General features: G+C 37.7%; 1 protein-coding gene across 1 annotated transcript in view; it reads right to left on the reverse strand.

Moving 5' to 3' along the window:
• Nucleotides 1–22,173, reverse strand: part of LOC122798300 — an 855,395-nt gene that overhangs the window by 35,402 nt on the left and 797,820 nt on the right. The window lies entirely within an intron of this gene.

A 22,173-nucleotide genomic window follows, 5' to 3' on the forward strand; every position in this document is an offset into this window, starting at 1 on the left:
AATGGGGGATGATGTCGAAAGCCTTGGCAAGGTCAAGATAGGCTGTGTGAACCACCTTACCCACATCTACAGCTTTGGTGACTGCTGCAAAGAAGTCAGTCAGGTTCAGGAGGCATGATCTGCCTTTCACAAACTTGAACTGGGGAGGATCCAGAGTTTGGAGGTTACCAATGTCTTTGTTTATGCGTTCCATGATGATACATTCCATGGCCTTGCAGACCAGGCTCGTCAGGCTAATAGGTCGATAATTCCCATGGTGGCTCCCCCTTTGTGGAGTGGGATAACTGTTGCTGTGCACCATTCAGTGGGCACAAAGCCTGATGCAAGGCTATTACTGAACATGATGCTTAAGTGGGGAGCCAGTTTGTTCTGAAGTTCATGTAAAACGCAGCCTGGGATGTTGTCCAGTCCCATGGATACTGTGTTTTTGGCTTTAGAGAGTGCAGCTTTTATCTGCATAATTGTGATTACAGGGACTCTGCATTCTTCCTGTATAGATATGGGCCCTTCAGGGGGTGAGGGGGGGGGGGGTAAAGTTAGCAGTGAACCTATCTGCCAGGATGTTGGCAATATCAGTTGGTTCTGTAATTTTCTTGCTTTTGTGCTGTAACTCAGAGCAGATCTGGGTGTTGCCATCGAGATTCTTGACATAGCTATAGAATGCTTTGTGGTTGTCCTTGGAATTAGTGGCAATTTTGTTTTCATAGCAAGCTTTGGAAGATCTTATAAGGGATCTCAGCTTCTTACTGAGGCCAACCAGGGGAGCTCCTCCACTCATGGGATTTTACTCTCTTTTGCAACAGTTTTTTCCTTCTGTTGTACAGTTTGTTTATGGCAGGGGACCACCAGATTGGCTTCCTTTTTTTGGAGGATAGCGTCTTGGTTCTGTTTGGGATAGCACGATCCATGCACTCGTGTAAGTGCTTATAGAGTGCATTTGTGTAGGATTCAGCAGTTGTAACTGTATCGTCCATCTGCATGGGTGTCATGAAGTTCACCACTTTTGTCTTAAGAAGCATGAAGTTGGTTTTGGCAAAAGTTTTTACTGTTGTTTCCTTAATGGGGGATGGGGGCGAGATGTGGATATCAAGGGTGATTAGCTTATGGTCGGATCGGACCAACAAGGAATTGACTTCAGGTGTGGAACACCGGTCACTCATGTTGGTAATGACTTGGTCTAGGATATTGTTGCCCCTGTGGGGGTGTGGGTAAGTTGATCCAGAGCATTAGAGTTTATGAATTCCAGAAAGGGTTGAGCTAAGGAGTTGGTACATGAGTAGTTTTCCCAGTTAATGGTGGGGTAGTTGAAGTCACCCATTATTAGGGTGTTTGGTTGAACCCTAATATTTTCCAGTACATCAAGAAAAGAGGAGTGGGAATCCTGGGGCATGGTGGGGGATCTGTAGCAAGCTACAATTTGGATTGCAGTTTTGCCCAGAGTTAGTTGCATTTGGATAACCTCGGATGCATTATGCTGAGCAACTAGCCTGGAGGTGTGGATATCCTTAATGAATATGGACACACCTCCTCCTTTGGTGTTTCTGTCTAGGTTACGTGGCCGAAACGTGTGGTATGAGTTATAGCCTGGTAGTGCAGGGGTGCTCTCTGGAGCCTTGAACCAGGTCTCAGTCACTGCACAGATATCGATGCTCTCCATTTTAAGGAGTGCCTCGAGTGAGTGCATTTTGAGATTTAGACTTCTAGCATTGAGTAGCATTACCCTCAGTTTTTGCTTGCCTGTTCCTGTTATGGTGGTGAATTTGTTATTTGAACCTTGCCTAAAAAAGGCACTATAGTGGCAGCAAGAGCCTTAGCCAGTATCTGGAATCCCAGGGGCGACAGGTGCAGGCCATCTGTGGCAAAGCAACATGGTCTGTTGACCATGTCATTCCAAGCAGACAGATACTGGATCCCTTTAGAATTACACCAGAAGCTTAGCCAATTGTTGAAGTCAATCATTTTGTCCTTGTACTGCGGTATCATTCTGGGAGATGGCCGAATGCTACTCAGGGCTAGGGTCATACCTACCTGGGCTACAAGATCGGAGAGCTCTTCCATGTCTCTTTTCATGTAGTCCAGGGAGGTATGTCTCAGGTCATTCACACTAACATGGACAGTGACAGAGTCATATTTGTACTTGTTGTGGAGTGACCTGAGTGCCTGGGTTATGTGGCAGATCCTGGCACCCGACAGGCAACTGACAGTAACCTTCTCCTTGTTTAGCCTAGTAAGTGGGACATCAGTGTGCCTGACTATAGAGTCACCTATGACTAGTGTGTTGGGTACATTGTTTTGCCTTATTGGCTGTGGTTGAGTTGCACACTGAGTCTGTGGGCTACGTGTCATTTCGGTTGTGTTGGGGACGGAGGTTGCTTGCGTTTCTGCTTTGGAGGTCTCTGTTGCTTAGACAGATTATTATTGAGAGCCTCCATGAATGTTTTTGTGTTACTATGTGTGGATTTTGGTGGTGTATATTTAATGAGACTATGTGATGAGTGTGGTGTGGTGCAAATGTTTACCTTTTCCTCATGACTGTCAAGTTCAGTCTTGGTTGGAGAGAGCTTTACCTCCAGTTTGGCTAGATAAGTGCATCTCTCACAGGTTGTAGTGTTGGGTGGTAGGAGGAGAGGGTTGTCTGTGTACATGAGGCAATTTCTACATTGCCTCAAGATGCCCAGATTCATCAGATAGACAGGAGAGAACACTGGGAGCTGTCCCTTGGACATGCCTGAATAAAAGTAAGCAAGTGAGGAAAGTAAGTACAAGTGAGGAAAGTAAGTACAAAAACTGCTTTCCTCTAGGTAATGAGGAAGATTGAGTGCTATACCAATTAGTAGCTTATTTAGTGCTTACAAGTTCTGAACAAGTACTGAGCACGAATAAGCAAATTTAAGTGCTAAAACTAAGAATCTGTATCTGCACTAGATGAGTTACAGGACAGAAACAAGTGCAAATGCAGGCTTTCAAATCAGAAAGTTGAGAGAGATGGAAGAGATTGCCCAAACAGCCAATAACTACAATTTCTGGGCCAGAACCACTCCTTATGTGGTAGACAGGTTACTTAGTGCTTACTACTCCCACTGATAAGCTAGAAGGCTTCCTTCCAACACAGAAAGGCTTGGGGGGGGGGGGGGCTCAGAAGCTTACATAAAGTCCTGGATACAGCAAATCTGTATCTGGAACACTAGTTACAGGAAAGGTAGGAAACAGGCTTACATTTTTTTTTGCAGAAAAGTAGCAAAAACAGTAGTAAAAACAATTCACATGCAGAACTTTCAAATCCAAGATCTATAATGGTCAAATTTATTTCTAGTCAAGACAAGAATCCAGTTTTGAAAACAGCCTGGTTTGCTTCACTCATAAAACTTGGTGGTTCTTTCATTACATTTGACAATGCCTATTCCTCTCTGGTGGTTTCAAAAAGAAAAGCTTGAATTCCTCTGTTATCACAGAAGAAAGCCAAATAAAAACTCATCTAATATACCCTGCAAAACTAAGATTATTATTGCCAAAGGGAAAAACAAGTGATTCCTTAGAAGATGTAGTTTCCTTCATCCAGAAAAAACAATTTACGTAATTGTACTGATGATATGGACCTGAATGTATCTTTAAAAAGACAGGCTTCAAAGAATGATTGGTCAGTTAAAGAGACAAAAAAAGCACAGAGACAAGTAAAAGTACTTGTTAGTTATTTATATTTCATTTGTCTTAAAATAGTCTGTTTCTAAAACATCTTTTAAATTAAATCCCCTAAAGGTAATACTTTTCTATCTTCATTACATTAATTTCAATATTAGTCTCCCTGTAACTGTAATATGCAGTTTTTCTACTTCTTCTTCTTTTGGCTTTTCCCGGTTAGGGGTTACCACAATGGAACTCCGGTCCACTAATGATTGGCAGTAGATTTTTACGGTGCCGAGGTGCCAGCCTGGTGCCCAACCTTCAATGAAGGCATGCCCATTCACGCATGTCTTTCAAACGCCACTTGACTGTGCGGAGGACATGCAGACTCCACACAGAAGGCGCTCCAGCCGAGAATTGAATGGGAGAACCTCTTGGTGTTCATAGGTTCAGAGGTTAGTACTAGGCTACCTGCCCTTTCCGGCCATGTTAAGCCTAGCCAGTTACCCCATGTGAGAATCAAACCCTGCACCTTGTGTCTGTAAGGTAAACACCTTAACCATTAGGCCAACCCCCCACTGAGGCGACAATGCTACCGTTTCCACTAGAGGGTGTAAAATATATAGTGATAAGCTTATTTTAACTAAACTATTATGAATCTAAAGGGAAATACCATACTCAAACTTTTTTGTATTTTTAATTCCTTTTCGTCTTTCTGTCCTCTCACTCTTTCCTTTTCAACAATTCTTTAACATAACGAGTTTGGTTTGGGGGTTGGTTTGACTGTTGGTAAACGTATGTGTGTAGAAAGGAATGTTAAAATTTGTTACTGTTTTAATTTTTAATATTTAATACATTATTTACATATACTGTTACTGACAGTAGGGATATAGTTAAAATGTGTGCATTGATGTGTTTTTAACTTTCTTTTCTTTCTAGTGATGTTATTAAGGTTGTATAACTTTCCCCTGCTTATTTGATGTTAAAAAAGGTTTCCATTAAAATGTGGTTTGCAGAATGTGTCCACAAGCCTTCTATGTTGAAAGACTTTATTTTCAGTCTATTTTCCTGCCAAATTACTTGTTTGTTTAGAGAATGTTTTCAGTTTGTGACAAGCTTCTGCGTGTCTCTGCTTCACTCTGAATCCTTCCTGAGCAGTTCCTGAGTCAGAGAGGAAGTTCAACATGACCTTTAATCTCTCAGAAGCAGGAAGCTTACAGAACACAGAAAGGATTGATAAAATGGACTTTTAAATACTCTGGCTTTTAAAATGATATTTCCCAGCATTAAGGACAAACTGTAAGTAGTGCAATTTAATGTAATATTAATCCATTAGACTTCTGAATGGCTTATTTTATCTATATACACCTGGAACATCTGTTTAATTATTGAAGAGGGGAACAAGTGAAATGATGAATAAAGGGTACATAGCTGATATTGGATACATAGTGGGGTTCTCTTTAAACCTCAAACACAATACACAACTGTACAATAAATAGTTGAGTAGAAATTTGTGTTAAATGTTTTTAGCATCACTACTGAGTGTCCTATTCCCTCTGTAGCTGGTACACTGTTTTTAATGTAATTCTAAAGTTTTTAATGAGTATTATTCCTAGCTGAAGCATTTGTTCCTACTAGATAATGCTATAGCACCACTTTATTAGTCAGAAGACTCACTATGTGTTTTATATAGGGAATAGTGGAATAACATAAGTTCAAAAACACATACAATTTCATTAAGATAACTTACATTTCTGTATAAAATACAGACATTAGCAGTCTGTTTTAATAAATCAGTCTTGTCAGATAATGAATATGTATGTAAATAGTCAAAATCTATGCAGGCTGTTTTCACAAGCTTCTAGTCTGTGTGAGAGATAGGATGAGAATTTGTAATCAGTTATGAGATTTTTGTAGTGAATGTGGTAGAAATGTAAGGAATTTACATAGGAAAAATGTTAATATAGGTAATGGTTCATAACCTTTTCACAAAGTGTAATAAGTACAGGTAATCTGTTTGTTATACAACATTGTTCATATAGGACACTAGTGTTATTCTGGTTAAATTGCAGGCACGTGTACCTTAAAAAGACATTATTTACTCATAACACAGATTTTCTTAATTCATATAAATATTTCAAGCATTAATGGTCTGAGCATATCTGCAATATGATAGTTAATATATAGATACATGTTATGTATAATTAATGATAATTGTTATAAATGAATAGTTATTTAAAGTTCTTTTATTTGATATGTCTTATTATATATTAACCTTGTTGAATAGTTTTTTAGTTTGTTTTCTAATTTAATATCTTCTTAAAAAGAATAAAACATTTAGAACATTTCAATTTGTGTACATAGAAGAAGTAGCAACAATGTGATTGGTTGTGTTATGGTGTCATTATTAAGTGGCTTGTATGAACTTTTCATCAAGCCTGGAATATTTTATTCCATGTTGGAGGTTAAATGTATTTAATTCTGAATTTTTCACATCATCCTTATTGTGTTCTTCCATAACAAGTTGCTCTTTTGTTAGTGTAATGCTTAATGCACTAAATAATTTCATAGTAGTTTCTATACCTATTGTTACAATAGATGCCGACATATAAATGCCTTTCATTACATATAAATTGGTTAAATAACTCTTTAAAGAGGGATAGTTTAAATAAGTATTTAACTCTACATAAAGCAGACATTATTTTTCTACAGGAAACTCATTTATTGACTAAAGATTTTAATAGAGTGTTGTTAAAAGATTATTCAGTTTTAATTGGCTCTCAGTTTGGTTCAAAAAGAAGAGGTGTTCTTATTCCCTAGAAAAAAAAGTCAGGTCTACCTACAATGATAGATTCCTATTCTAACAAGAATGGTATGCTGGCCTTGGTAATAGAAATTGATAAAAAATATTACACCCTTATAAATACCTATTGGATCCCTGGGATTGGTTCTAAAACAGTTAAGAAATACTTAGATATTATACCACTATACTCTAAAGGAGAAGTGTGATTTTAAGTTAATTCTATCTGACAAAGACACTACAAATGTTAAACAAATCAGGCTATCTTCAGTAGCAAAATATTTAAATCATTATATTAAAACAATGTATATGAGAGATATACCAGATTTAAAACTAAATGTTCTTTAAAATATACTCACTTTTCTTTTTGATTTGGGACTCAAACCAATATTTTTAAAGTCGTAGTATCCAATGCATTATACTTCAAAATAGAGGAGGTACTAATCGTTTCATGTTCCTTATATGACTACAAATTACCTTTAAGTCCAAACAATTTAATGTCTTGCTACAGATTCCCAGCATATATAACTAAAATAGAAGGCTTTAATGAATGGTTATTAAAAGAGATAAATCAATTTATGGAATTTAACAATAATGATGAGTCCACTGATGTCATACTATAGGACACGTTCAAAGTTCACTTATATGGTAAAGTAAAGAACTGGTATATTTGTAAAAGAAAGGAATGGGTTAAAGAGTTAAATGCTCTCCAAGCTGAAATTGATAAATTAAAATTAAACCATAAACCCAGTGATAAAGCTGCAAGCACACAGTTGAAAAATCTAACTCAGAAATACATAGAAATCTTACATCATGATTTCCATTAATCTAGAAAAAAAAATTAAAATTACAGTCATATTCAATAAATCCCAAGAGCCTTCATAGAATAGCTATTAGATCAAAAAACATGAATAAAATAAACCATATCAAGGAGACTGTTTATAAATAATGGAAAAGGCTATTAAAGCTACAGATCTGAAAGATATATTAAATGTTTTAGCAAACATTATGAAGAAATTAATAAAGCAAAGTCAAACCTGAGTAACAGCAACTATTGGATAGTTTTTTAAAAGAAAATATACATAATAAACTATCAAAAGAACAGAAAAAGCAACATTGATAAAGTATTTTTCCTTTATGAAACTAAAAGACCAAATTAAAAATCTTAAAACTAATAAAGCACCAGGTATGGATGGGATAATTCCTGAGCTTTATAAACTTTTACCTGATAATATTTAAAATTTTTATTAAATACTTTTGTAGAAGTTAAGAGTACATCTTTGAAGGTGAATGGCGGAGGTACCAGATTTTATGGCGTGAAAGTAAAGGCTTTTTGATCGCTGAATGTCCATTGTGTGTTTATTCAGCTTGCTGATCATTATAGTGTTTCACTATATAAACTTTTGCCTGATAATATTTTAAAATTTTTATTAAATGCTTTTGAAGAAGTTAAGAGTACATCTAATATTCTTGAAAAAGAGTTTCAACTCGAAAGCTTGAAGTAATAAACCTTGTTTTACATGGATGGTCGTGCTGTGCCTTATCCATAATAAGCTTAGATATGGATAAAGCTTTTGACTCTGTGAATTGGTCATACTTGTTCAGAGTACTAAATGAATATAACTTTTCCACTGATTTAATAAAGTGGTGCAGCGGTAGCATTGTCACCTCACAGCAAGAGGTTCTCCGGTTCGATTCTCTGCTGGAGTGCCTTCTGTGTGAAGTCTGCATGTCCTCCTGTGTTCATCTGGGTATTCTGGTTTCTTCCCATGTTACATAGACATGCGTCTGGAGTGTTTCTCCCCAGGCCTCCACTGAAAATTGGCTTTGTTCCAAGTCGGACTTTCCCAGTAAACAAATGTTAAATAAAATAAATAAATTACGATAATTCAATTACTTTTATCAAAATAGGCTCCTTTATATCTAGCCCCTTTGATATCTTAAAAGGTTCCAAACAGGGATGCCCTTTATCACCTTTGCTGTTTGCACTTATTATAGAACTGTTTGCTAACTATATAAGATCTAACATAAACATTAAAGGTTTTAAAATAAGTAAAAAATTATTTTCTAAACTTCAACGTTTTGCTGATGACATTCTGCTTGCTAGTGGTAATATTGAACTCTCATTGGATAATATAGTTAGCTCTATGGACTATTTTGAATAGATCTGAAATTTAAGCACAATAAAACAAAAACCTTGCTTATAAACAAAGGGATAACCATTAAGCTAAACTCTTTCAAAAATTTGACTGGGGCAATTTACAGTTAAAATACTTAGGAATTACTACTGAGACTAATAACAAAAAATCAATTTTAGTTAACTACCAAAACCTGTTTGATACAATATCCAAATTAACAGACAACTGGAATAAATTATTTTTCGCATTTGAGGATAGACTTACATTGATCAAAATGATAATCTTACCAAAAATCTTATTTTTTAGTTAGTCATTAATTCTTCCCCTTCTAAAAAAGTAAAAAAAAAACTTTATTTTACTACATTCTTATGGTATCCCAAAAAAGCAAGACTCTCCTCAGACTGGCACATCAAAAGTTGGAAAGTGGGAGACATTGGTTTCCCCCAATATTGACTTATAGCCTAAATCTGTAATTATTAAAGTACTCCTCCAGTGTCTTGACTCCTCTTATACTTCCTGTTGGAAAGCAATACATGAAAATAAATTAGTAGATATTAACAAATCTGTAATATAAACTTTTACAAATTTGGATATCAGTACCTTTTTTGGGATTTAAAAGACTGTATATTAAATGAAAAAAACATAAGTTTACTCTGTACCCTTTCTTAAATCAAGTTCTATTAATATGCAAGAGATTTATGAATTTGAATTATCTATTCAAAGAGCTACTAATAACATTATTTCCTATAGCTTTCACAAATGGATGCTTAATATATTTTAATACAAGGAAAATTTTAGCCTTAAAGAATAGTAATTTAATTTATTGGCATCAATTTCTGAACAGGAATAAAATACACTCAACTGATTATCTGATTGCTAGATACAGTCTGGAAAATAGTAGTTGGTTAGATATACAAATATGTAAGGAAAATATTCAAGACAAAATTAAAAGTGTTAGACATACAAACTAAAACTATTTAAAAAATCCTAGAATTATTTTCTAATATAAATAATAATTCATCTAAAGGTAAGTCATACTTGTCAATCATATATAAGATTATTAGAATTTAATTTGTTCCCCCGAATTGTCATACTGGAATTGTTTGTGTCTTTCGGCTTTTCCTGGTTAGGGGTCGCCACAGCGGAACTCCGGTCCGCTAATGATTGGTAGTAGATTTTTATGCACCGGGTTACCAGCCCTAACGCACAACCTTCAATGAATGCACGCCCTATTCACGTATGCCTCCACACAGAAGACGCTCTAGCTGAGAATCGAACGGAACAACGTCTTGCTGTGAGGCGACAACGCTACCGCAGCACCACCACACTGGAATTACTCAACAAAAATAAATAAAAAATAATTTTCTGAGAAAAGTAAGAAAATATCCTTAAAATCTGCAGGAAAATCAGTGTGCTCTCTATACTGGAAGATTTATACTTGGAATTTTTTACACAGGGTTTTCTAACACCTCACAAAAGTGCTGTTATATATAAATCAGAAAAAATAAAATGCTGACAATACAACGAAGCCCTTGATACAGATTGGGTTCATATGATCATAGAATGCAACACAGTGTCATCTTTCTGGACTGATTTTACAAACTTTTGCCAAGCATTGTGGTTAGATAATTGTACTATAAAAGATTAATTGATAGTATTCAGTGCCCCAATCCCAGATGTTATTCCAGTATCGCAAATGCTTCTTCTTTGGTCTATTCTAGCTACTGCTAGGAAAGCTATAACTAAAAACTGGAAATACAAAACTACTCTCTCTTTTACTAGTGAATTTATCTGTCTAGCCAAATCTGTTTGTAAAAATGAATTAGAGACCATAAAGACGAAAACTAGAAATGTAACTCATCAGTACATAGCCTGGCAGAAATTAAATGATCTATTAGAAAAGTACTAATGGTTTTGTATATATAATTATTGTTATGGACTTTTGTATATAGTTTTGTTTTATTTTGTTTCATATTGTTAGGTTATTGTTGGAATGTGTAAAAATCAAATAAAAACATTAAAAAAGAATTCATTTGATATAAGATGTGTCTTACTTTCAAGATTACCACTGTTCCAGTAATATTGGTAGACTACAGATAAAGATATTGGTTTGAATTTGTTAATAATTTTGATAATCCCTTTTTGGTAGCTGTGCAATTTTTACTGTTTTTGAAAGAGGTGGAAACTAACTAGAGACAAATGTAAAGTTAAAATGTGACAGAATGAAAAGGACAGCGTAGTGTCACCTGCCTTGAGCAGTTTAAGGCAAAGACAATTTCTACATAGCTTACATGATTTTATTTGTCCATTTCACTTAATAAGAAAGTCTTAAAAGTAAGTAAGATAGGCAATTAACAATGACCTTACTCAGACAGTGGAAGTGACAGGATAATGGGCTGTGTGTTCAATAACTAAAAATGATTTGTTCATAATCAGTTGAAATATCTTTGGAGTTGTTACTTTACTGTTCTGTGACTTCAGGGAACTTGCATAGTGTTTGGTACCAGCAAAGTGATTTGAAAATGCAGCTAAAAGTCTGTGGGGTTGTCACTTTGCAAACCATTAATATCATTAAAAAAAATCTGCTAAGTACTGACTATCCTGCAATTTAAGCAATTCATCTTTTTCCATTAGCTTTTTAGACTTTGGAAGAGTCTCTCCCCTTGCTTTTCTAATTATAAAGAAATTTGGACTGAACAGTTTTGCTGGGGTGCTTAGAGACTGAGTTAATACCCAGCTAATGACTGAATTAGCAAGTGTGCATGAGGCTCGGGCAGGGTCATGATGTTTTTAGAGCCACAGTTTTATTACAATATGGGTAATAATCACTGTTTGAATGCATGTCTTACTCAACTAATGTAAATAGATTCATAGGTTCATAGGAAATTACTAGGCTATTGGCTTAAGAGTCCTTACCCATCTACCCATTATTATCTGAATTTTACCTGATTTTTAATCCCTAAGGACTGGAAGATGGCTTAGGTTTGTGCCTATGCCTTTGAGTATTTTACAGGCTGTCCCTATCTCTAGGGGACGTGGGCACCACCCCAGGTGTGAATTGATGATTCCTCATTCACTGATCCAAACTGCGATTGGAAGAGGGTCAGGGAAGGGCTCTGCTTTATATGAATAGGAAGCCTGTTCCAGGGAAGGGGTAATCTCTGACACACATATGTGTCTCTCCTTTCATGTTTTGTTCATGTCACAGACCAGGTTTTGATCTCTAGATTGGGTGACCCTTGTGCAGTTTGTCTTGTGAATGTGTAACAGTTCCATCATGGCTGGATTTGTGAGTGCCTTGTAGGTTAGGCCTAGATCACCCCTTAATAGTCAGTAGGAGACAGAGAAAAGGGATAGGGGCTTCAGTCTATCTGCATAAGATATGTTGTTTACACCCTGTATTTTTTGTAAGGAACCTCTGAGGCCACTCCAGCTGTTGCAAGTGCTTGGTCAAGTGCATGTGCAAAGGTACATTATACTTGATTATTAGTCTGATGAAGGCTGAATACAGTTGGACTATAACTCCCTTGGATCTGAATGCCATGCTTTACTTATAAGCTGTGTAACTAGAAGGACTTCCTCACCAATGTGGACACATGGCAGTCAAAATTCAAGATACTTTCGATCCTTGTACCTAGATCTCTCACTTCTGAACCCACTCTTAGGGGTGTACAGTTAATGTTGCAATTTACAGGGGTATTTGACTTCTAAAAGCGTAAGATTATGCATTTTTTGTATTTAGTTGTAGGCCATGGCTCTGGCAACAATTAGTTGGCTGAGTCATACCCTTCTGAAGGATATCTATATCACTGGAGGATTCAGTGACTGTCCCCAACTTACAGTCATCAGCAAACTCAGTCAGCCAAAGGCCTTGACTTCACAGAAGTATATTTCAAACTGGAGAGGTTACAGCACTGAGTCCTGTGGCAAACCATTAGTAACTGTCCTCTTGCATGTATCCTGTTTTTGAGCAATTTAGCTATCTATTTGGTAAGAATTGTGTCAAATGCCTTAGCCAGGTCAAGGTAGGCAGCATGAGCTGTTTTACCCTCATCCATGGCCCTAGTGGCTTTCTCAAAGAAGTCCTCCAGATTAAGCAGGAATGACCTGCCCTTGACAAAGGTGAAGTGGGTTGGGTTCAGTGTTTTGAGGTTTCCTATGTTGTTATTTATCTGGTCTATGATTATTCTTTCTATGGCCTTGCATATAAGACTAGTCAAGCTTATGGATCTGAAGTTTCCCAGGTCTGTTGATAGTTCCCCTTTATGAAGAGTGATGACTGTTGCTGCCCTCCACTCCACAAGGACAAAGCCAGTCTAGAGGCTCTGGTTAAATACGGATCCTTGTGGGCCTGATAGGTACTGTCTCAAACTATTTAAGAGGCATCCTGGAATATTGTTGGGACCTATCTAAGCCGTGTTTTAGCTTTAGAGAGCACAGTGGTGACCTATCCTTTGGTGATAAATGGTAGAGGAATGGTGGAGGGTATTTCTTAGGGGGTAACTGGAAGTGATGGGGAGGTGAAATATGAGCTGAATTTATTGGCCAGCAGATTTGCTATATCTTCTGGCTGAGTACAGGTTATGCCATTTATAACATCGTTGGGCGCTGTCCTTAAGATTGTGGAGATAACTGAAAAATGTCTTATGGTTATCCATAGCTTGGGAGGCTACTTTTCCCTCAAAATTTGATTTTGAAGACTTGATTAGTCCCATGATTTTCTTATTTAGTCTAATGAAGGAGTTATTGCTCTGCTGTGCACATTCTTTCTTACTTCTAAACAGGATTTTCTTTCTTTTGTTGTAGAAAAGCTCTTAAAGGTTTTGGGGTCAGGTGGTGGTTCTAGTTTTATATTTATTTCAAGGGAGATCGATTTGTGATCTGATCAGCTAGTGAAGACATCACACTCAGGGGGAGGGAGGTGCAATGCTCTCCCATATCTGTGAGTACCAGGTGTAGGAAATTTGTACCCTAATGAGAGTGCAGATTAGCTGCTCCAGGACATTTGCATTGACAAAGTCTAGAAATCTGTGAGCCTGCATGTTAGTGGTCATGTATGCTTCCCAGTTAATGGAGGGGTAGTTGAAATCACCCATGAGTATGGTATTGGTCTGAATGGTAAGTGATTCTAGTAAATTCAGGTATGATGTATGGGTTTCCTGGTTCATGGTGGTGGACCTGTAACTAGCAAGGATATGGTAATGGATTTTTTCTATGGTTAGTTGGACATGGTGCAGCTCAAGCATGTCATACTGTTTGACAGGTCTTGAGGTGTGGCTATACTTATGTTGATGGACACACTTCCACCTTTTGGCCTTTCATATTCAGTGGGTGATTGGAAGGTGTGAAAAGTATTATAGCCATGTACTGCCAGGGTGCTTTCTGTGGATTTGAACCATGTTTCAGTAACTGCACAGACGTCAGCATTCTCCAGGGTGAGGAATGCATTCAGGGAATGTAGTTTCTTGTTAAGACTCCTAGGATTGAGCTAAGCTTGAACTTTAGCTTATCCTGAGTAGATTTTGCTATGTTGGAAGCTTTGTCTGCTTGGCAGTGCCTAGAAAAGGCACTATAGGGGTGGATAATATTTGGTCCATATCTGAAAAGCTTGTGGTGACAGGGGAAGATCATCCCTGGCAAAGCAGCATGGCCTGTTAATCATGTTCTCCCAGGCTGACAAATGTTGGACCCCTTTGAAATAACACCAGTAGCAAAGCCAATTATTAAAGTTAATCATTTTATGTTGGTATCGTGGCATCATCCATGGAGAAAGTAGAATGCTGCTCAATGCTAGGCTTATACCTGCCAGTGACACATATTCTGAGTGCTCAATCATGTCTCTTCATATAATTCGGGGAGGTATATCTTAGGTCATTTATGTCCACATGGGCTATGACTGAGTTATACTGGTACTTGGGGTTTTGTGACCTGAGTGCTTCCATGATCTGGCAAATCCTAGCCTCTGACAGACAACTAACTATAACCTTCTTCTTAGCTATTCTGGTGAGAGAGAGATATCAGTGTGTCTCATAGTAGAGTTTTCTATGATCAAAATATTGAGTTGTGTGGTGTTGCACCTTAGGGTCCTGGTAGCTGAGACACAATGAGATGTGGTTTTATATGTTGTGGTGGGAGTTGTCTTGTTTATGTGCATGTGGAGTTTCTGAGGACTGCGGCTGAGAGGCCTTTGAGGTTTTGGTAAGTTACATATGTGTGTGTGTGTGTGTGTGTGTGTGTGTGTGTGTGTGTGTGTGTGTGTGTGTGTGTGTGTGTGTGTGTGTGTGTGTGTGTGTCACTGACAACCTATCTGTCATTTTTTGTGTTTGTATGTGAGTGTCTTGCATCCAATGACACTGTGTAACTACACCTCTCACATACTGACTCAGGATGCCCACGTTCACTAAGGTAGATGCAGAGATAGCAGGAGAATGCCTATCCATGGTTGCAGGTCCTTAATTTATGCCTTACAAGGGAAAAGAATGGAGGGTGCTTATAACTGGATGAGGTATGGGTGCTTACTTAGTGTTAACATCCAAAAAAAGGGCAGCCAGCACCAAAGTGTAGAAAGCACTCAATAACTTTTAATAAATAAAAGTTGCAGCTCCATGTACAATACAATAATCAGACCGGTTTTGGCATTTCTGCTTTCCTCAGTGAACAAACCATATTAACAGGAACCACAAATATAAATATAATTAAATAATTAAATAATTCCCCCTTCCTGTTACATCATATCCCACAAAGAGAAAATATCTCTATTCACTTATAATTGGTCATTTAGACACGGAGAGAAAAGCCCCCCCAACTTGATTATCCATTTCTTTTCTTTGTAATTTAGGATGGAATGCCAACCCACTTTATTGCTCCTGTCCCCCTGAATCTTATCAATAACCATGAATGTGAATCTTGCAGAGTCATGGGATGTCCAATGTCTGTAGAGAGCATTAGTCATTCATTTATTACATATGTCGCTAAAATGTTCCGACATACTTGTACGTAAAGGACGGGAGGTTTGCCCTGTATAGAAGACCAAACAGGTGCAACAAGCTAAATAGAACACCCAGCCTGTTCCACAGTTAGCAAAAAAGCTGATGTCAAACACTTGGCCCGTACCTTTACTGGAAAATTGTTCTGACTTTAACATAAGCTTACAGAAGGAACAGTGTCCACAGGGGAAAGATCCCAGCAATTTGTCCCCTGTGATCGTTAGCTGATGACCCAGAGTGCCCCCAATATTATCATGCTTGAATTGAGAAAAATATGAACCGAGGGTCCTTCCCCTTTAAAAGGGAAATTGGCACCTGGCGGGTAAAATCCAGCTCAGTTCCTCATTGGCCAGTAATATATTCCAGTTGTTAGCCACCACATTTTTGAATAAACTGATGTTTCTCCCATAGGTTGTCACCAACCTGATAGTATCACCCTCCTCATTCATTGTTTTGTTCTTGTATTCCAACAATTTTGATCTTTCCTGTTGGGAGACCCAGTCCCTGGCAGACACCACATCAATGGATGAAGTGAGTAGAGATATTTTCTCTTTGGGGATATGATGTAACAGGAAGGGGGAATTATGTAATTATTTAATTATATTTATACTTGTGGTTCCTGTCAATATGGTTTGTTCACTGAGGAAGGCAGAAATGCCGAAACCGGTCTGATTATTCTATGGATATGGAGCTGCAGCTTTTATTTATTAAAAGTTATTGAGTGCTTTCTACACTTTGCTGCTGGTTGCCCTTTTTTGGTTGTTGATAGTTCTTTGGCTGATTGCACCTGTCGTACTTGCAAACATTTGTTGGAGGATTTAGATGCTAGGCTCGTTGTTGGCTCAGTGTTTGCACTGCCTGTGTCTGTGGCTGTAGCTTTTTTCTGTTGGTTTCCCCAATGGAGAATTCTTCATGAACTGGACTTATTCTTGGTTTCTTATTGAAGAGATATATAATTTTGGATGGATTGCACCTCCCGGGACTGTGTTGTAGTCGCTTGGATTTATTTAAGTCATGTTGTCAACATTTGTACATTTAGTACAGCAAGCCCGTGATGTTCTTACTTTGGTTTCAAGCTATGAGTGAGCATATTTTATTGGAGCCGCCTGTCGACATGGTCTGGAAGTCAAGGTGGGCTTTGGCTAACTGTTTGGTTATATTTAGCCAGATTATATTGGACGTTTGTCATCAGATTTATTGAGAGTTTATGGGGATGGTACGATCATGTTAAAATTTGTTGGCTTATACATCAGACATTTTGCTGGTGTTGTGGTGACATTACAACTTTTGCCTCTTAGTCACTGGTGGCTTGAACTTGGTAATACGTATATATTTCCTTTGGAGAATATTATCTGCTCCGTATGGGCCTTAGCTTATTACGTATATTGGTTTCTGTATCAGAGTGGTTAGTTTTATTGATATTTTCGACGGGATTGCATATTGTAGATGGCAGAAGGTGAAGACACATTTCATTGACATTTTTGTGATTCTGTATACATTTATTGGAAGGACTGGGACATGAGTTCCTGTAATGGTTGGGGCTCCAAACCAGCGGCCTCAATCACTTAGGTTTGGTTCCAGTGAACTTTTCAATCGGGGCTTATGGATAGAGTCTCATTGTGATACATCTGTTTGTTTAGATAACTGAGGAAGGGTTCGTGTTTGGGCCCATTGTGGGAAGCTTGGAACGTCGTAGTATAGGGTCTGGCATTTGGAAGTAAACAGTGCATATAACTTCTGATGAAACTATTGATTATATATGGGCCCTTGTTTAGTGGATATATGGTGTCAAACATCATAGTGGTTGGAGTCGCTGGAACCTTTATAGGACTGTATTAGTTCTGGTTGATGTGGAAGACATGTTTTGGCCCTCTGGTGATTCTGCGTGAACATCTTTTGTAAGGATTTTAACTGGCTTGTTGCAGTGGAAAGGTTTCTGTCACAAATGGACTGATGGTATCGATTGAAATCCTTTTTTGAGGTGGGACTATATTTGGTTCATTTGGACCCCATTGAGTGGAATAATATAAGGGCTGCTTTGCACAGTTCTGTACATACACTTTTTTGGGTGGTGATACGAAAATGGTTATATGTAGTCCTTAAACTGTTCAGTTAGGGACAGAATTGGTATCATTCCTGATATCTGTGTGTGATATTAAGCCCAGGGGGACATATGAATATGTCATTCTCTTAAGTCTTTTCCTGTTAGCATTTTCTGGGCTAGTTTTGGTACAGATTAATATTATTTTTATTATTGAAAAACTATTTGGTTCATTGGACTGTTGGGATATGTTTTTTGCATTTTTACACATAGTATCTTGTATGTTTCAGCTATAGTATGGTTGTCACTCATTATAGGCAAGATACAATATATATGGTGGGTAAAATGTGATTTTGGATGAGCTGAGTTCTATGCAGCTGGCTGGTGGGTTTGTTCCCTCAAGGGTTTATTTTGGGGTGGCTAATTTGGAATATTTTAATGGTTTTGGATGCCGTTTTCTGAGTGTTTTTGGTTTCACATCCTGACAAATTTGAGTGCTTTTTGTATGTTTTCTCCTTTCAGGATACAGTGAGTTTTGCAGCTATTTTATATAGCTTTTTGAATACGTTGAGGATTGTGAGCTTATTGTCATGGATCTAAACACAATATTGCAAGGCTTATGTGCCAACAAGAATGATATACAGGTCTTTGGTTTGGCATCACCTGATAATGGTATAGCCAACATGAACAATATGTATCCAGTTGATGGCTGCAATCTATTGTTTAATAAACTGGGCAAAAGTATGAAACCGTTACGCATGAATATATAGCATCTTAAGCTATTCGAAGCCTATCAAAGTAAAAATATAACCCCTAGAGGTTTGAGGGTGAAAATACAGCCTTTGGTTGACAAAATGGATGACATATTAATAAATGAATGGAGTTTAGCTCAACAAAAAGCCTCCATGACATTTTTCAATATTTTGTTCTCCTATTATGAACATATAATTGAGGAGAATATCGGGGAGGTTAAAAAAGTATATGAGGAGGTTAAGGTCTTTGAGGGACAATCCCACTATGTCAGCTGCTTGAATAAACTCTCCAAGGACCTTTTGGTATTTGAGAATCAAACTTAAGACAAAAAGCTACTAAAATTTAACAGGGATTTGGGAGATTACGAAAGGGAGAAACCCGTTGAATATCAGATAAATGATACATTTTTGGACCCTGACAGACCAGTGGCCACATCTAGAAGAAAAAGGCCCTGTTCCATACTAAAGAAGTCAGGGACTGGGTATACCAGTACTTCAGGAGATAAATCCTCAGCCACGGACACAGAGGGTCCTAACACACATGAATTCCCAAACCCCAAGAAACAACGCAGTTTGGATCACCCTTTAGATTTGGTAGACATAGGGGTGGGTGTAAACACAGGAGCAAACACGGTGGAAAATTTACTTCAATCACTGATAACACAGTAACACAGTATTATAATATTCATAACATTTACTCTGTTGAGTTAACGGATGAGCAGCAACAGTTAATAAAGGTTTAAACTATGTTCCTGGTTTCTTTATGGATGAAAATGAGTTGGTCAATGATGTTTTAGCTTTTTGTCGGAGGCTTAATCTTAGAGTATTTTTTGGTTTCAAGGAATACTCTGAAAGATCTACTGATTTCAGATTTCTGAAATCAGACTTTACACCACCGACGAATAAACATGTCTCCATATTTCAACAAGCTGTGCTCAAAAGATCTACATTTCAAATTGTGTGGTTCCAAAATGCTTAGTCATAACCTAAGATTGGGTGAACAGCGGGCCCTCGGGGAACTTCAAAGCAATACTAATACTGTTCTTTTGCTGGCAGATAAGGGTAGGCAGTGGTGATTATGAATTCAGATTATTATCTGGCTAAGGGAAATAGATAGTTGGCTAACCCTTGGCATTATATGCATATGCCCATTGACCCCACCAGTAACTTTAAGAGGGACATTGATCTATTTTTGTAATGAACAGTTGATGAGGGAATCATTACGGATTCCGTTGTGCAACATCTAATGGTTAGGGATCCTAAGAAACAGTATCTTTATCTACTACCTAAGATACGTAAACGTTTGGATAAGCCTCCGGGCAGGCCAGCTGTCTCTGGTATTGGTTCCCTGACAGAACCCTTGTCTGCATTTTTGACTCAATACTTAAAACCTTTGTTAAAATTGATAAGAGTTAGATTACAGGACACCAGACAAATTCTTAAAATTGTTTAGGATACACAATTGGAACCTACGTGGCTCCTTTGTACATTAGATGTCAAGGCCCTATATACTAATATACCCTATTGGGCTGGATTACAAGCATTAGAATACTGGTTAGAGATAGCCAGCTTGTATCTGGCTGGTTTTAACACCCTGTTGATCTGTATGGCCGAACATGTTCTAACCAAAAATGTATTCTATTTCCAAGGGGAATGCTATTGGCAAACACAGGGGACTGCGATGGGGGCATCCTTTGCTCCTATTTATAGGGATATTTTTATGGGGTATCTAGAAGAACATCTGACATACAGTGATGCACATACTATATGCTTGACTGAGATCAATATTTGGAGGAGGTTTCTTGTTGATTGTTGGTTGGTGTGACGGGCAGACAGACAATATTTAATGGAATTTGTTCAATATTTGAATGATAATAAGTGGGGGATTGAGTTTATGTTGACTTGTGATCTTCAACAAATTAATTTTTTAGATGTTACCATCTCAAGAAATCCTGACCATACTTTAAGAACTCAGGTATACAGGAAGTACCCCCAATATAATAATATATTGTTTGCTTCCAGTCTACATCCGTTCCACACTATTAGGAACATACCGAAATCTCAATTACTTTGTAATAGAAGAATTTGTTCCACTCAGGAGGATTTTGATTTCTGTCAGAGGGATTTAACACCTACATTCTTGGTCAGGGGATACAAGTCCATTAATGCAGTGTCTGTCAGGGACTGGGTCTCCCAACAGGAAAGATCACAATTGTTGGAATACAAGCACAAAACAATGAATGAGGAGGGTGATACTATCAGGTTGGTGACAACCTATGGGAGAAACATCAGTTTATTCAAAAATGTGGTGGCTAACAATTGGAATATATTACTGGCCAATGAGGAACTGAGCTGGATTTTACCCTCCAGGTGCCAATTTTCCATTCAAAGGGGAGGACCCTGGGTTCATATTTTTCTCATTTCAAGCATGATAATATCAGGAGCACTCTGGGTCATCAGCCAACGATCACAGGGGACAAATTGCTGGGATCTTTCCCCTGTGGACACTGTTCCTTCTGTAAGTTTGAATCTGGGGCATTTCTCCCCGGGCCTCCGCTGAAAACAGGATCTGTGGAACCTAGTCGGAACTTCCCGGTCAACAAATGATAAATAAAATAAATAAATAAATAAAAGTTTATGTTAAAGTCAGAACAATTTTCCAGTAAAAGTATGGGCCAAGTGTTTGACATCAGTTTTTTTGCTAACTGTGGAACAGACTGGGTGTTCTATTTAGCTTGTTGCACCTGCTTGGCCTTCTATACAGGGAAAACCTACCGTCCTTTACGTACAGGTATGTCGGAACATTTTAGTGACATATGTAATAAATGAATGACTAATGCTCTCTACAGACATTGGACATCCCATGACTCTGCAAGACTCACATATATGGTTATTGATAAGATTCAGGGGGACAGGAGCAATAAAGTGGGTTGGCATTCCATCCTAAATTACAAAGAAAAGAAATGGATAATTAAGTTGGGGGGGGGGGGCTTTTTCTCCGGCTCTAAATGACCAATTATAAGTGAATAGAGATATTTTCTCTTTGAGGGATATGATGTAACAGGAAGGGTGAGTTATTTAATTATTTAATTATATTTATACTTGTGGTTTCTGTCAATATGGTTTGTTCAGTGAGGAAGGCAGAAATGCCATAAGCGGTCTGATTATTGTATGGATATGGAGCTGCAGCTTTTATTTATTAAAAGTTATTCAGTGATTTCTACACTTTGCTGCTGGCTGCCCTTTTTTTGGATGTTGACAGTTCTTTGGCCAATTGCACCTGCCGTACTTGCATGTGTTTGTTGGTGGATTTGGATGCTTACTTAATCTACAGCTAACCTATCTAGCAATGCTGCCCATTGCACAAAGCAGTTGCTCTTTGAGTAGCAATTCTGAGTGCTGTAATAATGTAATTTAAAGGTAACTAAATGTGAAAATACTGCTCAGTGCGCAAAATAGCTGTTCCTTGAGTAGTACAAGACTATGGAAAATTTCAGTGGTAGTTTTCATAGGTAAAGTACATCTTCTAGTGATTGTGTATATACAGGGCACCACTAACCAATGTTGTGTGAAGAAAGCAAACATGAGCCTTATAAAGAAGCAGAAAAAAACAAGTTTTAAACTAGGTATGCCTACAGGCCAATCAGGAAAGAACACAGTAAGCTTTCCACCATCATTTTCCAGCTCAGATAAGTGAAATCAGCCCTTTTCTGCCTCAAGAGTGCAGACTTTAACCCCCTTAATATAAAATGACTGGTTTGGAGCCACAAAAACAAATGCCTAAAATAACTGGAAACCGCAATTGCAATGTATTTAGTGTACTACAATTACAGAA

This window comes from Protopterus annectens, chromosome 3.part1, assembly GCF_019279795.1.
Source record: "Protopterus annectens isolate FY-2018-M chromosome 3.part1, PAN1.0, whole genome shotgun sequence".
NCBI lineage: Eukaryota > Metazoa > Chordata > Ceratodontiformes > Protopteridae > Protopterus > Protopterus annectens.